Genomic DNA, 12091 nt, shown 5'->3' on the forward strand with positions numbered 1-12091 from the left:
GCGGTGGAGGAGGGCGGAGCTGTTTGCAGGAAGTGGCGGGTGGGTTGCAGCGGGGCTGAGGGGAGTGTGCGGCCATGGCAGAGCGGGGGGGGGGTTGGACGTGAGCTGCGGGGGGTTCCCTGGTCGCTGAGGGGGGGGTGTGCAGAGGCCGGGGGTGCTGGGGGGGGGGGGTCCCCGATCGCAGTGGAGGGGTCCCAAGCTGAGGGGATCTTCAGCGTTTCGCAGTTTGGAGGGGTTCCTGATGGCTGTGGAGGGGTCCCCAGGCTGAGGTGGGCCTTGGGGGAGGGGTCCTGATGGATTGAGAGGGGGTCCGCAGGCCGGGAGGGGCTCCTGGGGGGTGTGGGGAGGCTCAGGCTGATCGTGGGGCCCAGACTGGGACAGGAGGCAGCTGGGTTGGGGGATGCCTGGCAGGGCAAGAAGGTTAGGCCCTAAAATCGTGGGAGGGCTGGGGGGGGGGGCTTGGGCCAAGGGCTTGGAGACAGGCAGACACCGCTGCCTGCGTCTGGCAGGGAGCAGCGGACGGGGTGTTTGGCCCCGAGAGCGTACCTGGTCAGCGGGGGCACGCTGGCTCTTGCTGCGTGGAGCTGATGCCTGCGGCCGGTAAGGCAAGCGCGAGCCTCCCTGCCACGGCTCGCGCTCCTCGGGGTACGCGCGGGTCCCTGCTGAAGTACTCTCTGCCAGACTTTGATCCTGCTGAGTCACAGACTCAGGACTCCCAAATTACGTGGTGTGGCTGATGGCTGCCTTCAGCCTGCGGTGAGAGGGGCTGTCCTGGGCAAAGGAAGCGGCTCTCGAAGAAAAGCGTGTGCTTGGGAGTCGTTTGTCCCTGTTCATTGCAGGGGAGCTCTGCCAGCAGCCGTTAGAAGTGACAGAGACCAGAAGAAAAGGGGTGAGGAGGGGCAGGAGATGCTGTGGGTGATTTGGGGGTTGTTTGAAGAGACAATAACTGTTGTTCAGAACCTTCAGCCTGAAAATCACTTGGACTTTTATTGGTCTTTTTGTTCTTTTCCTTTGATGCGTTACGGACTTCTCTTTCTTCTTTTTCAGTTGCAAGACGCATAGCGAATACATCTCTAAGGGGGAGGAATGCCTGTAAGGAGACTGTTCAGCATGAGGTGACTTCCCATCTTCCGCTTTGGCGGTGCCCGACAGAGATCACTTCCAAGGTGAAGTATTTTCCCTGTTTTCCGAGGAGGCTGCACGATCTGCAGACTCAGATGGGTCTACCCAGACCTGACGGGAAAGGGGTGTTCCAGCAAAGACTTGAGTCTGAGCGTGCGCTTTTTGGTGTCTTTTCCCTTTTCGTAGCAGTTCCTAGCACTAAAACGTCTCGCCCATCTGTGGGCAGGGTGCAGCAGCGCATCAGGTGGAGGAGAATGAAGGGACATGGGTGCCGGTCTGTCCTGTGATGTGAATTTAATTGGGAAATTAAACTGGAGCTACGGAAGTGGTGACAGGATGTCCCGATACAATGACGTTGCTGTCCTGCGTTTTCCTTAGATCTTGAGAAGACGGCGGAGCACAGAGCTACTCGCGGCTGGCAAGAAAGTCTTGGGGGAAGAGGAGAAGACAATGCAGAAGGAGGAGGAAAAGGAGGAGAGAAACAATCCGTGGCAAAAAATCCTGCAGCACTGTGGAGGGCAGCAGGACAGTTTGCAGACCATGGTTAAGCCCGGCCCAAGCCCCGGGGCTCTCTGCAGGGCAGCCTGCAGACCCCGGCTAAGCATGGCCCGAGCCCTGGTGCTGTCTGCAGGGAGTTAGGGCAGCCTGCAGACGCTGGCTAAGCCTTGCCCAAGCCCCGGGGCTCTCAGGGCAGCCTGCAGACCCCAGCTAAGCCTGGCTCTAGCCCAGGGGCTGTCTGTGGTGCAGCCTGCATACCCTGGCTAAGCCCGGCCCAAGTCCCGGGGCTCTCTCTAGGGTGTTAGGGCAGCCTGCAGATCCCGGCTAAGCCTGGCTCAAGCTCCGGGGCTTTCTCTAGGGTGTTAGGGCAGCCTGCAGACCCCGGCTAAGCCCGGCCTAAACCCCGGCGCTCTGCTGGGCCCGGTGCTGCCCCCGCCTCGTGGTGTGTCGCGGTGTCGCAGTCAGGGGGCGCTGTTCGCGCATGCTCAACGCGACCGCGCGTGCCGGTCGCTGCCTTCCCGCTATTGCGTGCCAGAGCCACAGCTGTGCGGTGTGCGCATGCGCACAGCATCTACCGGCGGAGCACCGTCCGGCATCGTAGGCGCTCCGTACGACGCATGCGCACTGTGTCCGGCGGCGCCAGGCCCGCAGCCACCGGGCTCCCGCATGCGCAGTGCAGCACCGCGCAGCCGCGGGCCGGGCCGGTCTCCTTGGGTGCCGGTGGTCGGTGCCCGACCGGGGTCCCCCAAAACACCGCACACCACCTCAGGACGTGTAGTCCTTGGTGTTAACCCTCTTCGGACTCCTCTTGTTCTCTCAGATTCCCTCCCGAAGCCCTCATTTTTTTTCTCTGAGCCACCTTTTGTTCCCTCAGGACCTCCCTACTTCCATCGCAAGGCCTGCTGAGTTCTTCCTTGTGACCCACAGCCATCTGTTACCTCTGTAGCTCCTTTTGGATCTCTCTTGTTCCCGCAGAACCCCATCCTGAGGTATTTTTTTGTGCCCCAGAGCAGTTTTTGTCCCCTATGCTATCTAGGCTTGCCCGCTGATGGTATCCGTACCCTGCTCAGATCCTCGTTTCCCCGAGTGAGGGAAGGTGAGGGCCACCAACAGCTTTCGGGCCTGGCCACTGCTGCGTGGGATGGGTCTGTGTTTTGGAGCGGGGCTCTGGCGAGGGGCTGGGTGAGGGTTAGGTGGCAGAGCGGGCGCAGAGCCCCACAAGCACCCTCACCCCAGCGCAGCCCTTTTCCAGGGTGCTCGGGAGGCCCTGCTGACATCCAGCGCACCCCAGGGCTTTTACTGGGCTTTGCCAGGGCACAGGCATGGCCCTGCTTCCATCCAGAGAGCCTCAGGGCCTTTGCTGGGCTTTGCTGGTACCTGCGAGGAGCACTGCTTCTCTTCAGAATTCCCTGGGTCCTTTTCCATGTTTAGCTGAAGCCCAGGCAGGGCTCTTCTGCCCTCCAGAAAGGTCCCAGGGCTTTCTCTGGGCTTTGCCAGGGACCCGGGCTGCGACTTTCACTGCGCTTTGCCAGGTGCCGCAAGGAGCCCCGCATCTCTCCAGAGCTCTCCAAGCCCTTTGCCAGGGCCCTGCTGCCCTCCAGAGTTCCTTGGCACCTTCGCCAGCCTTTGGAGGGGCCTGGGCAGTGTTCTTCTGCCCTTCGGAGAGCCCCAGGACCTTCACCGGGCTTTGTCTGAGCCCAGGCTGTCCTTAAAGGGCATCTGGGAGAAGGGCTCGCTGATCTCATGCAGTGAAGTTCCATCTTGCTCCAGCTGATGGCACGATTGGGAGCACGTAGAGCAGAGATTTTTGTCCCAGGAAGATAGACGGCATGTTGGACAAAGTCCCAGTTCTCCCGCTCGAGTATTTGATATTATACAGTGTGGGTCTCAGCCTCGCACCACGCCAGTATTCCCACCAATAATGAGTTCAGAGAAGAGCCTGTTTCTTATAAAATGAGAAAATAAATACAAGCCAGGCCAAGTCACTAGGTCAGAGATGAGACAAGAGTTATCTGCAGGACAAGCAACCAGCGGTTTGAGGCTGTAAAGGATTTCCAGCCATAGGAATGGGCTCCCACCAGCAGGAGTTAATGGTATGTCAGTCCACGGGAGAGCTTCCTTCCACAGCACATGTGTGTTTGAGGCAATAATCCCTCCAGGGTTTCGCTCCTTCTGTGTCTGACTTACAGCTGTGTAACCTTCCAAACACACAGCAAAGGCATTTTTCTCTGGGAAAGTGTCAGCTCCCTTTGGCCTCACGCTGACAATCAGACATTTGTGTGTCCATCGGTGATCCAAAGCGCACTACAAGAGACACCAAACTGGCTGGGCTGAACACCTGGGCTTTCCTGGTGCAATTGTATAAGTCAAAAAGCCTTTGAGTTAATACTGCAGTGTATGGAGTGAAATTGGGTCTCTGGGATGGGAAGTCTGTGAGGTTTAGAGCAACTACCGGTTCAGTAATGTGTGTAGATTAGGACTGCATGTTTACAAGGTCCTGCAATGGCAAAAATTGATTATACATATGGGGACAAAAGTCCACCTCCTGATTTTCTTTGCATTTTGTGGATTCTGCTGTTTGAGCAATAAAAAAAAAAAATCACATTACTTATTTCAGGGAGGCAGAGTTGCTTAATACTTAAAAGCCAGGACCAATTATTTTTCTTCTTCGCTCTGTCACTTGCATCAGTGTCTGACCTTAGGAAGGACATCAGCATTGCTGCAAAATTTCCATATCTTTAGGATGACGATAACAAACAATACCTCACAGGATGCTGGAGTGGAACTAGTTAATGTTCAAAAAGATCTTTAAGTTTTTTGTTGATTCAGATCTTAATAAAGCCATTGCTTGCAACACAAGGTTTGCATTCTAAAAATCAGTTTAAAACAGCATAAATTCCACATTCTTTCTAAAATGCGATGGCAAATGCATGAGAGCTTTTACAGGATGGTTCCTGTCATCTGAACATCATGTGTAGTTTTTGTTTGTTTTGATACCTTCTTAATAAGAAATCTTTGAATTTGGATTCTGATTAAAAAATGTCCTTGGCAGGGCAGTTTTTTATTGTTGCCTGGCAGCTCTCAAAACTTTCACAGATGTTTCTCCATCATTTACATTCAGATTCTATTTCTGCAGTTTTCTCTGTAACCAAAATACACCACTTTTATTAATTTCTTTATGGAAGCTGAGTTTTTGGAATACCGGGCAGTCCTAACAGAACCCTGTGTCTCTCTCACCATCCACCAGCTTCAAAACTGAAAACGTCCAGCCAATGCTCCTACACGAAAGATGACCTGAGGCAGTTGGTGTGTGCTCGGTTATCGTATCTCCATAGCTGGAACGGCAGCTCTCTGGGAACGTGAGAACGCAGGCGAGTACAAGACCAACCCTCTCAGTCAATGAAACCATGGAGCAAAGTTTCATAAGATCCTTTTCTAACTGGTAGGAGATTGTTCCTGAGCGTGTTCTGGAAGGGACCTGCACGAAGGGAATCACTAGGGTCACTGTGACAGTCCCGTGTGCTTTTTTGCTCCTATGTCATCGTGTGATTTAGCTGGGTTTTTTGTATGCCAGCAACCCAGCTGGTGGCAGACAGGGAGTGTGTAACTAAAACCATGATTTGGTAAGAAAGGAGCATGCATACCCTGACTTTCCTGGGTGGAGAGCTTGGCAGTCCTCAGATAGTTCCTTTCCAGTGTGGGGTTTTTCCTTCTCTGGCCTCAGGAGAAGGGGCCCACTGGGGAGCTGCCCTTTACAAACCTTGTCTCTGTCTTCCTGCACCTTCACAAGACTCCTGTGTTTAGTCTGGGGTTTGCTGTAACTTAGCAGCATTAGGTAACTTAACAATTACAGTAACCTGCAAGAATGCCTGACTGCACCCCCCCCGTGCCAGGCAAAGGGGCTCCACGGGGGAGGTGAGTGGGTTCATGATGTTGTACCCTCCCTCTTTTCCTTTTACAGCACTTTGTAGTCTAATAAAAGCTGCTGATTCCCGTTTAATGGATAACGTTGGTTACTAACAAGCTCACCTCCCTCTTAAAAAGCCGATGTCGGTCTCAGGAGATCTAATTTAGGAAGCACATGTAAAGCAAGGGTGTCCTGCAAGGGCCTCTGGGGTGGAAGCCGCACCATGCAGTACTCCAGGCTGGTCAGCTGCCAGAGCTCAGAGTATTTTTATCCACCAGCCAAGCTGCCAGCGGCTTTCCTTAAGCTCTGCACCACCTGAGTGTTGCGGAGGGCAGACTCGCCTCTGCAACAGGCATTAATTCTTCCTGAGTGGCGCAGGGACGCCCTGATCGCAGCAGCAGGCACTGGTAGTGGAACAGACCAGACACTGCAAACACAAAGGCTCGAGCCCAAGCCTTGTGCTGCAAAGCTCTTCTGGTGCCAGCTCTGGTACAACGTCAGCTTATCCTTGTTCAGTCTGGTCCTCTGGATCTGCAATCTCCTTCCTCTCGGGGTCCTCCATCCTCTTCCCTCGGGTGGCTTTCTCAAGGCATTGGTACTGACTTGATGCGTTTCACTAGAGCAAAGCAAAAAGACTCTATTAAAATACAGAGGGGAAAGGCCTCTTTTGGAATCTGTGGCAATGCTTGCGTGTGGAAAGGTCTGATACAGAGCAATCTGTTTTCTCAACAACGACATCTGCTTTCAGTGATACTTCCCATAAGTGCACCATCATCCTCCTCAAAGTGGTGAGTGGTGTTGGAGGATATGTGCATCGTTATATTTAGCAATAAGGAGAAGACTTAAGTGTTAATGTGGTCATACCACTGGTATAATGCAAGCGTGTGTGGGCAGATAGCGAAGATCACCAGCGTACATCAGCACGCGCTTGTCGTCGCTGCCCGTCCCCGTTTGTGCTCTGAGCCATCTCAAGTATTGGGTGCACACAGCGTCCTCCCCAAACACAACATAAATTTCCAACCTGTCATTTCTACTCTACAGTAAGGCAAAGGAATCCGTCTGTAGCCTGTTGCTGGCGCGAGTGACAAGTCTTTGTGAGAACACCGCAAACGCATGACATCCATACCCATGAATGCTGTTGTGATGTGAGCGACATGAAGCTAGAGGGGGTCTTGGGTGTCCAGAGACAATCAGGAGACATGAAAGCAGACGGCTTCACCCAGTTCAATATGGTCTTCTTTAAACTATGTTTTTACTTCAGATTTGGGCTGCCAATAACTCATTCAAACAATGATCTAATGCCTATGTGAATGTTTGTAAAACCTCACTGCTCTGGCAGGTTCAGCGCTTGCCAAAAAGCAATCACATGTAATTAGGGAGAAGGAATTTGAATATACTGGCCTTTCAGTGCAGCATATTTTCCAGTTGTGTTTGTACCATTTTAACTATCTCATTAACTGGGGTTGTGCTCTGTGTTGGGGTTTGTGTGACTTGCTCCTGTCTTCAAAGGAATCTTCTCTGCAGACAGCATTGCCAAAAACCTGTCTAAAAACTGCCTGGGCTGTGGATATGAGATACCTGTGCTGGACCGTTCCTGCAGTTGTGCCCAATGGCATCACCGGCTTGACTTTTGAGGGGAGTATGTGTAGAAGGAACTCCTTATACACTTCTCTGGGGCTGCCGGAGTTCTGAGGGAACAGTCATAGACTACACTGTGATCAATTAATGGCCATAGCCTTTCTGGGAAGAACTTTGTTCATGTCTGAAAGCAAGATGGAGTAAAAGCTTTTCAGTCAAGCAGGATAGTAAACATCACACTCATATGACAATTAGAAATGGATCAATGAGTTTCCCTTGCGTTCAGCGCTGGCACCTGGTTATCAGTTATTACTCCTTTTCCTTGATCAATGAAAAAAGAAGAGGAGAGAGCTTGGGACAGGCAATGCCCCAAACGGCCTTTCAGGTTCTCAGCTCTCTCCACCTTCCAGTGTTTTTCTTGTGCAGAAGGGTCCTGAGGAGGTTTTTCAGGCATGTCAAGCCCTGAATGAGCACTGGGAGCATCTAAAAGCTCACAGCTTTTCGAAGGAACACCCTTCCCCTGTGATGTTGTGCTGTCCATTCCCTTATCCTACTGTGCAGGAGTTCTTTTCCCAGGAGAAGGGGGCACGCAGCTTGACAAGGCCCCTGTAGCGAATAGAACTGTGAAATGGTCGCTGTTCACCTGAAGAGAAGTTCCCAGCTCGGGGAAATCAGAGCCCATCCAGGACAATAGATACCAGGAGCCTCTGAAAAAAGGAATGAGGTATCCTTTGCCCACATGGGGTTAAAACTGCAGTTTTCATGTTCTCACCTTGCACCTGAGGCCCCAAAGGACATTTCCAAGCAAGTTGGGAATTTTGACGTGGAAAGTTTGATGAGAAAAGTGTCCTTGAAATTCCTCCAGCATCCTGGAAATCCCCTTCACTCCCTTGTCTAGTTCTGGAGAACTAGACCTGTTCCACAGTTCCCAGGGCAGTGTATGGAGCTTCTGAAGACACCACTTCTCTTGTAACTCAACAAGCACAGCAGGAATGCCTCAGATAAGCTGTCTCAAAAGCAACCACAGCATCAAAACAGCCTGTGGGACCAACGGGGTCGAAGATTTCCCTGGTTTGTGCTTGATACCAGGAAGATCTGTCCATTCAGCAAGTCAGGATAGTGCAGCCAAAGGAGACTAGGTAGGACTAGCGCTGCAGGACCTGCCACTACTGCAGGTGTGGGACCCAGGGACCCAGACAGTGGTGCTGCACTGATGTCATTTTGACACCTGAGGGTCAGCCAGTGGCAGGTACAGAGCTGGGACATACCCTGCTCCTTACCTTTTCCTACTGGCGCTGTCTGTGGCTTGTTGTCCTACCCAGGATGCTGAGGCATCAGCTCCTCCATGCACTGCACACAGGTCAGGAGTGCAGGCTTGCAGGAGGGAGTTCTCTTGGGTAGCAGCATCCTTGAGGGTCAGCGTGGTGCTGAGTCCTTTGGTGGATCTACCTGGAAAGTCAAAGACATCTTGTAAAGCGTTGGGATTTCCAGGCCTAGGTAACCCAATCACACAGGCTAATGTAAGTGATACCCGACCTTGAGGTCTCCCAGTCTGTGCTATCCTTTGAGACAACTTTGCTTTCATGGATGATTCTTCTCCTGTGGCCCCAGGTACCAAATTTCATGTGAAGATGTGAGTATGCGCAGAACACTGCGCAGATAGCGTTCTTTTGTGCAATCAACTGATTTACCTTCAGAACGGAGCGTCCGTGTCCTGTGTCCCAGTGCAGAGCTTTCGTAGTCACATCTGCGTGGCACACACACTCATCCCCAAAGGGATTTGTGGTCATCTCAGACTTACAAATGTCTGAAATGCTGGGGCTCAGGACTCCCTGATAAATGCAGATAAATGATGTGTAACAACGGCTGCCCAGTGAAGGGGTGCAGCAAAAACTCTCTCCTGTATTCTCCTGTGCTCAGAGGGTGAACGTTGATCTGTTAGCAGCTTCGTGGCTTTTATTGCTGAGCACGACGTTGTATGGCATGGCATATCTCTTTGGTCAGATGGCGTCAGCTGTCCTGGCCATGTGCCCTCCCAAACTCTTGCCTCTTGGCCCTCAAGGGAGGTTTGAAGAAACAGCCTTGATGCTGTGAGCACTGCTCAGCAGTGGCCAAACCATCAGTGCGTTATCAACACCCTTCTAGCTCCAAATACAAAGCATGGCACTAAGAGGGCTGCTACGGGGAAAGTTAATTCCATCCCAGCCACACCTGATACATGTAGTCATTCAGCAAATTGGGCAGAAACCTCCCGTCCTGCCTGCCCGGGCTACGCGTAACCTCTCCATCTATTTACCCATTGACGAGGAAGGGTGTGCTCTTCATTTATCCGTTGGGTCCCGCTGCCTGTGATCTGTTCTCACCAGTAATTCTACAGGCAAACTCCAAAACACCTGAAGTGTTTGTACAAAAGCATGGTTGGTAACTCGACTCAGGAGGTCAGGGACACACACAGGTTAAGTCTTGTGAGACCAGGACCTGTTATTTATGGGAGGAAATGTTTTCCTGAATGCGAGAGAGGAGAGGTGGATTCTGCTGTCCAGTCACCACTGGGGTTTGGAAGCCTAATTCCCAGCCAACAGTCATCACATAAACTTGTGCTGAAGAACCTGACCTAGTTTGAACAATTAGAGGTAATTGTCAACTCTTTCCAAATGACAAAACCCTTAATCACCAGCAGATGCTTAGCCAGCCTCACAAAACAGGCTGGAAACCCCTAATGGGATGGGGAGTATTGTTGTCCCAGAGGCACCAAGTTTCAGGAATGGGCAGGAATCTTCCTTAGGGTTTTTTTCCAGTACAAGGTCAGATGCTCGGACAGGGGCACTGGTTCAAGCTCATGGACTGGGCATCTCTCCAGGAGATGTGTAGCTATGCCATGAGCACGTAGATGACTGGACAATGAAGCATCAGGGAACAATTCAAGATAGAGCAACTTTGAAATAGGAAGCTGGAATTTTAGGTTGCTCCATGGGTTCCTGTTCCAGATTCTTGAATCTAGACTCTCAGATCCCTAAGTTAGTCAGGGGTTTCCTACAGCTTTTGGAGCCCCAGGCATGGAGGCTCTGACAGATGCCTGTGTGCTCTGTGGCGACAGATTCTTGGAGCTCTCTGCCAAGCCCACTTCTGGGAAGCTAAGAAGGTCCCGAATTTCAGTGGAAACCCCAGAAGATCTCTAGAGAACTGAGTGTGGGAACCTTGGACTTTAAAGACTGTTATTTTCCAGTCCGTTTTGTTGGAAGGAGCGGGACTCCCAAGTCCTGGTGGCAGTGAGGCAGAGCTGAGGGGCAGCCGGGAAGGGAAAATGCAAGACTGCGGGAAGCTGGGAACCTCTCCCAGTCCTGTCTGTGCATCTCACCTGTCTGGAAACCAACTGCCTTACGAACCATGCCAGCCTCTTCCCTGCACACAGTTCTTACCTCAGCATGGGAGAAGAAACTGCTGAAATAAGAGGGTCCTTGGAGAGCTGTCTTTAAAAGAGGACCCTTTCTGCAACATCTTCCCTGCTCTGGCTTGAGCTGCAAAGAGCCAACCCTCCGCTCTCCTGCCTCATCCAGTCTCCAGAGGAAAATACTTCTGAGCCCCATGTGTATCCCCAGGCCATCTCTCTACCCATGACTCCAGCTGCTTCTTCCCTGCAACATGCCACAGGTCACAAGCTGCGTGTTTCCATCCTTGTCACTCAGGGATCTCAGAGTGATGTTGCACTCTATGGCTTTCTTAACCTCTTTAAGCCCTAGCTTATTCTTCCAGGGCTTAGTTTCTGTGGCACTTAGTAGTGGCATTACTTCCACCTTTCAGAGCATGAGCTAATTGAGTTTACTGTGAGCGTGGGACAATGGTTACACTCACATAAAGCTGCACCGAGTTGCTTCAGGTTACACCATAACTCCCGCTGGAGTTACTTGCAAATAGGCAAAGCCCCGGAGAAAGGAGACAGTATCTAATGGGGATAAGAGTACTGATGGGAAGAGCAGGATACATGGCGCTACCTGAGATATCCCAGTCTTAGCTAGGCACCTGGGTGCGCATGGACACTCTATAAGTAGAATTGGGTGCCTCTGGAAGGCTCTGAGCCCACCAGAGAATTAATCTGGACTGCTAATTCCTTTATGTTGACTGCAAGTGGTGGTTAGGTGAGATCTGACTTACAGTCGCGTGAAATTTCGGAAAAGGAACACTCCAAGACGATGTGAAGGGGACTGGCTGAGGGGGAAATGAAGGGTTTGCTGATGTGATGCTACCAGGCAGTGCTAAAACAGAACAGATGGACAGGGAGCAAGCCAGAGCATGTGCAATACTCCAGAAACCAGGGCTCCCAGGGGTGTTTTGCCTTCTGACGGTGAAAAGTACAGCAAAGATGGGAAACCCCTGGAAGTGGTCAGAGCAAGGAGTTGTCCTTCTACCCAGGTAGAGAGCTGTGACAGATGTACTTTCCATAGGGAATGCTGTAATGAAGCATTAAGTGATTCTCAGCACATTTGGTGCATTTTATAGCACACTAATATTCATCTATTCCTGTATAACCTCCTGCAGTGGGACTAATAATCAAGGATCCTGACTCCAAACCAACGACTCCCTTGGGAACGCGTCTGGGACAAGACTTATTCTGGGGGCTTTGAAGTGGGCAGTAATGTGGAAACAGTGACACCAGCGCAGTTCCCATGAACTAGGGGGTCTCCCATGTGGGCATGGGTGTGGAGCTCTTCAGTCAAAAAAAAGGGTGAAAAATGAATCATTACACCTTCGGGGAGAGGTCAGTCTTCCCATGATGTGTTTGGTTAGGGCCTGGCTTTACTGCAATACTGCTGCCACTTCGGGGAAGAAAAGCCCAGAGCAGTGGCACAGCATGCGATGATCAGAGCTCATAAAAAGGGATGGAAGGGATGAAGAATTCTCCTCCCGCCACACAAAGGACAGCAGAGAGGCAGTTTCCGCAGTTCTGCAAGGACATTCATAGGCAGCAACTTGCGGGCAGAGGAGATT

General features: G+C 51.7%; 1 long non-coding RNA gene across 2 annotated transcripts; it reads left to right on the forward strand.

Moving 5' to 3' along the window:
• The first annotated feature begins 149 nt into the window (after nucleotides 1–149).
• On the forward strand, nucleotides 150–1452 carry LOC129197435 (uncharacterized). 2 transcript variants are annotated; one of them, XR_008574325.1, is made up of 3 exons: nucleotides 150–269; nucleotides 1048–1166; nucleotides 1309–1452. It is a non-coding gene; the product is annotated as an uncharacterized LOC129197435 (long non-coding RNA). The 2 variants fall into 2 exon arrangements; XR_008574324.1 differs by lacking the exon at nucleotides 150–269 and adding an exon at nucleotides 481–889.
• Nucleotides 1453–12091: the final 10639 nt, after the last annotated feature.

The sequence above is a fragment of the Grus americana genome, chromosome 28 (assembly GCF_028858705.1).
Source record: "Grus americana isolate bGruAme1 chromosome 28, bGruAme1.mat, whole genome shotgun sequence".
Taxonomy (NCBI): domain Eukaryota; kingdom Metazoa; phylum Chordata; class Aves; order Gruiformes; family Gruidae; genus Grus; species Grus americana.